Source organism: Gouania willdenowi, chromosome 9 (genome assembly GCF_900634775.1).
Source record: "Gouania willdenowi chromosome 9, fGouWil2.1, whole genome shotgun sequence".
Taxonomy (NCBI): Eukaryota; Metazoa; Chordata; class Actinopteri; order Blenniiformes; family Gobiesocidae; genus Gouania; species Gouania willdenowi.
Window position 1 is genome coordinate 2,887,670 of NC_041052.1, and position 6,000 is coordinate 2,893,669.

Sequence of the window (6,000 nt, forward strand, 5' to 3'; positions counted from 1 at the left end):
TGCCGTGTGTGCGCAGGACGCTTTACGCCATCGTGCTTTGTTACACACAACCTTCACTTTCTCTCCCATTCTCACTCGCTAGTCGATGCTAAACGTTGGTGGTATAAAAAGGCTGTGGTTTAGTTCATCTTATCTTAGCTGCCTTCTGGTCTCATTTACTGCCCCATGCTTGTAAAACTACCAGCACACCCACCACCACCTGCTGTCCTGCCTTTTTATTCTTCTTCTTCTTCTTCTTCTTCACCTTTGAACCCCACGAGCACTCTGCCATCAGTGGAACAAATGTTTTCAACTTGCTCTTTTACACTATATAAAGATGGACGAAAAAGGACAAAAAATATCTGTATTTGTATATACAAGTGTCTGAGCAACTATGAGTAACACAATAAAACAGAAATACATTGCTTACACCATTGTGAGACCTGTGGTTTTTTTTTCCACCTTTACAAGTACAACATTTTTGTATATTTATGTTTCATTTTGTGTGTTGTTGAATTTTTCTCTTGTGTCTTTTTGTATTCTTGGACGTCTCTTTCTGTCATTTTGTGTGTTTTTGAGTTATTTTGTAATTTTTTTGTTTTGTTTTTTCATTTGGTTTTGATGTATTTTTCTGTCTGTGTTTTTGTCTCAATAATTATAAATTTCACCTCTACAAGTACAACATTTGTGTATTTGTATTTCATTTTGTGTTTTTGAGTCATTTTGTCTATTTTTGTTGTCATTTTTGGTTTTTGGAGTCATTCTTGTGCATTTTTGTGTCTTTTCATGTATTTTTTCATCATTTTGGAGCCATTTTTGTTGTTGTTTTGGGTTTTTGGAATAAGGTTCAGAAGGTCCAACAAAATGAGAGCTTGAGCAGAAGCTGCTAGAAAAGTAAGAGGAGATACAGGAAAACTGTGAGGAAAGTAGAGGAAGAAACATGAATTGTGAATAAGAACAATTTCATTCTATTTATGGTAGATGTAACAAAGTGTTCACCTCAAACTGAAAAGATCAAAATCATCATAAAGTCATCAGAAAAAATCCTGGGAATTAAGAGTTTAGCGCCGGCAAGAAGTAGAGGAATCATTACATGGAGCAGTGACGAGTGTCCAGTCTCATTGCAAACATAGTTCCGCTACAGTAGGTGGCGGTATGCACCTAATAAGTCATGGTTGTAACCTGCCATTAAACCAAAAGAAGAAGAAGAAGTACCTGCTTCTTGTGAGCCTTCCTGCACCCACTCAGCAGCAGAAACGAGCCACAGCTGAGTAGTTAGGTGTTGAAAGTGCAAAAATATGGTTTAGCAACTGTGATGAAAGCTGCGTGAAAGGATATGATGATGGACTACTAACCAACAGGTAAGTTCTCCTGACTCAGTTCATCATTTAGCCATTAGGAAATAAGTGGGAACAATGTGGTGGGGGTGCAGGTAGTGGCATGCTAGCTGCTCCATGTTTAACATTCACATGCTAGCTGCTCCATGTTTAGCGTTGATATGCTAGCTGATACATGTTTAGCATTGAGGCACAAGCTTATACATGTTTAGCATTGAGGTGCTAGCTGTTACATGTTTAGCTTTGAGGTGCTAGCTGTTACATGTTTAACATTGAGGCGCTAGCTGAGGCTAGCAGAGCTCTTGTGATCAGCAAAACTATTTCCTGCACATTTTGCCCACAATTGAGCTTTTGTTTACCAATATATTTTTTTTGTTTTTTAGTGCGTTATTTTTCTTTAATTGATTAATCACAATTAACGTGATAAAGTCCTAGCATTAATGTTTTATTCTACTTAAGCCTATTTTTGAGTTGTGATAGATATTTCCATTACCATTGGGATTAGTGCAATAAACACACACGAATATCGCTAAAAGGTTTTTACGCTTTCATGAGGAAGATTTTCAGACGCTTCGATATTGAAATGTATTGTATAAACCCAAATCACACATGTTAACCAAAAAGCTGCTTCTCAAAACGTGTATTGACCCAAAAACTACATGTAAATACAAGTTTATGAACTTAAAAACTACATGATGAGATCACTGTTAAAATGTTAACATTCTATATTACTTTTTGTTCTGGAGAATGAATGCATGAGCACATGTAACATGTCAAGGCTTTATGACCATGGAAAGCTCTGGAGATGCAGGTGTTTGAGAACCAATAACCACAAATCATCATTAAATCACTGCCTGATCATTAAATATGGAATAATGATAGTCCCACGTGTACAACGTTGCCAACCATAGATAGACAAAGCAGTCAACAACAAAACCAGTTCATTCAACCAAAGCTAATGTACCTGGACCATTGATTAGGTTCAGTTTTAGAATAACTTCCTCCCAGTATCGTCGCAGCTATGGAGACAGTTGTAAAGTGTAATGAAAGGCCCCTCTTTAAGTCCTCTACTTTACTGATTCACGTTTGGTTTCCGTGTGAATAATTAGTTTGACTGACAGCCTGGAATGATGTCTTCAGTTAATCGCTTCACTGGTGTGAAAAGGTCATAAATCAGCCAATTACATCGCTTCGCTTTATGAATGGAGACTTTGGAGGAATATTTAATTCACCTCTAAGATGTATGATCTTTGAAAGGAGCATGTTTGTTCACGTGGGGGCTAGCTACAGCGACAGACACGTGTCTCAGTCATGCTTTAATCGGTCACTGGGTTAAAAAACATTCATTAGTCACATTGAATAAAGGCTAATGCAGAGATGGACGACTTTAATCACAGCGAGGACAAAAACAAAGGGTTTTTCTGTGTTTCTGTTGTCATTTTCTGCATTTTTGGAGTAAGTTTATGTATTTTTGTTGTCATTTTGAGAGTAATTTTTGTGATTGTCTTTTCTGTTTTTGAGTCATTTTGTATCTTACAAAAAGGATTTTTTTTTTAATTTCATTTAGTGTGTTTTGGGGTCACTTTGTATATTTTTATTGTCATTTTTGCAGGGTTTTTGGAGTACTATGTGTTGTTGTCCTTTTGTGCATTTTTTCTGTTATTTTCTGTGTTTTTTGGCTCATTTTGTGTAGTTTCTTGTCCTTTTGTGTCATTTTGTGAATTTTTTTGTTGCTTTTTCGTGTACCGTATTTTTTTCTTTTTGTGCATGTTTCTGTTATTTTGTGTCTTTTATTTTTTTTTGGCCATTTTGTATTTGTATTTCATTTTGTGTGTTTTTCAGTCATTTTTTGTATATTTGGCTTTTTGGAGTAATATTTTGTTGTTATCCTTTATTTTTCTGTGATCTTGTTTTTTTGTTTTTGTTTTTTTAATCATTTTGTGCTTTTTTCTTTTGGTGTCATTATTGTGTGTCTTCATGTATTTTTCTGTCATTTTGTGCATTTTTCTGTCCTTTTGTTATTTTTTGAGTCATTTTGTGCATTTTTGTTTTGTCGTTTTGAGTTTTAGGAGATTTATTTTGTTGTCATCCTTTTGTGTCTTTATGTTTTGGTTTTGGAGTCAATTTTGTGCATTTTTGTATCTTTTGAGTCTTTTTCTGTCATATTGTGTATTTTTGGAGTCATTTTGTGTATTTTTGTTTTGTCGTTTTGAGTTTTAGGAGACTATTTTGTTGTTGTTGTCCGTTTGTGCTTAATGTTATGTTGTGTGTTTTTGGTTTTGGTGTCACTTTTAATGTATGTTTGTGTCCGTTGATGTATTTTTTGTGTAATTTTTTTGTGTATTTCTGTTGTTGCTTTGGGTTTTTTGGACAAGTTGTCGGTTTCCTTTTACGCGTGTATCATTTTGTCACCATCGTTGCAGTTGATGTAAATATTTTTCTGCACCTGTATCACCTCAAAAGTACATCCCTTGCATAATTATTGAACAATTATGAAGTTAAATTCCATTTTTAGGATGTTGATTGTGAACTATAACATCCTTTATGAAGGGCGTGTTATAGAGATGATGTGATTTCAAACACTGAAGCAGGTATAGAATCAGATAGTGGTGAGGATGGCTGTGATGGGCTCTTTTTCTTTTCTTAATGCCTCTCACATGTTGACCTTCACAGCTGAGATAAGGGGCTGCATTCAATCCAGAGCAGGATTACGGTAAGATGTGATGTCACTACAAAATGCCAACCGAAAGGTAGATTTTATATATATATATATATATAGAGTGACTGAAAAAAACTGCTGTTGAACGGTGACAAATGATAGAACGTACTGCATTCTAGCGCTGAAATCACACGTATGATTAAAATAGAGAACAGGAACATTTCTCCTTAAAACTCACATTGATTTTTCTCTGTTTGGAGGAAAAATCACGTGAAAAACTACCGTACAACAAAAAGCCACAAGGTTTTTTTAGTTTAACACCACGTCTGATGTGTTACGCTAAACATTCACACATGCAAAAATGAAGATATTTTCCCTGTGTGGAACAAAGCTGTGAGACAGAGATGCAACACATACATTTGAAGTGTGAGAGCAACACAAAGATGACTCCAGCAAAAGCAGTGGGAGGCTGGGGAGCCGTAAACACACGTCACACAACGTCACACAACGTCACACAACACAATGGGATTTTTGTTGCTCAAAAAGCAAGAAATGAAATACATAAAAACAGTGTCTGAAGTAATGGCAGAAATATTAACACAATGAATATAAAATAAATAAATCAAATTTTTATCTCAATCAAAATCATGTAATTAATCATATATTTTTTCATTTTTAAGTATTCACAATAATCATTTAACTATCATATAAAATCTGTTTCTTCTTTATTTATATAAAAACTAGACAATAGATGCATTTAGTTAAATGAATATAGAAATATCAAAATTTTATTCATGTATTTTTTATTGTTTATCATATAATGTTTTTCTTTGTTATTCTTTATTTGTATCACAAAATTAATAAAAAATACTTTCCAAAAATAGACTGTAATTAATAGAACGTAAATTAATAGATAAATATCAACATGCATAAATTATTCATAAATGTATCCTAATTAATTAATTAATTATTCATAATAATAAAAAATTAAAAAATGTAATTATCATATAAAAGCTTTTTTTGTTCTTTAGTAATAACACACAACTGATAAATACTACTTTAAAAATAGATAATAAATACATGTATATATTAAATTAATTAATGAATATCAACGTAATTTAATTATTCATATAGTTTTCATCAATAATTATCTAAGTATTCATAGTTATCATTTAATTATCGTATAAAATCTGTTTCTTTGTTGTTCTTTATTTATATTAAAAAAATTAAAAAAATTAAATGGACAATAAATACAATTAATTAAATATATTCAAAACATAACTATCAAATAACAGAAAAATTTTCAGAATAATCATTTAATTGATTAATTTAATTGGTATTCTATATTTATACCACAGTAATTTAAAAAATAGATACATAAATACAATAATTTAATTAAATACATTTTAAATAATAAATGAGTAACTGGTGTTATTATGTCTTTTAGTTAATTATTATTAAGCAGTTTAACCTGATCTTAGGGCAATAATACAAACTGTTTTGAGGATTAATTTGCCTCATAGTTGCACCTCGTATTTCTCAAAGATCCATTTAATTAACAATGAAATAAATGGAGCAAAAATGCTTTTACTTATTGTGCAGTCGTCGTTTTTTTATTACAGCAGAAATTAATTATTACCGCCAATTGAGCAACGTTGAAATTAGCCATTAGCTATTAGCGCCAGAGTAATACGTCAGTCTCCTCCTTTATTTTATGACACTCTCTGTCGTCTCCTCAGCAGCCACACACACACACACACACACTAACTCAATAGTGAGAGTCAATGTGCCATTGAAATGAGAACATTTCCCGCCACTGCTTCATTCATCCAATGAATGAATGAGGCTTAAAGTGACAGGGTTATTATTACCAGTGCACCACACCAGTCTATGGCCACCAATCATAAATTACATTCTCATGATTTTGTCATTCTGTTAACACAATAACTCGTTTTTACCCTTCTAACCTTTTGTGATTTATGCTTTTCATTTTTTTTTTCACCCTTTGAAAAGAAGTCTGACGTC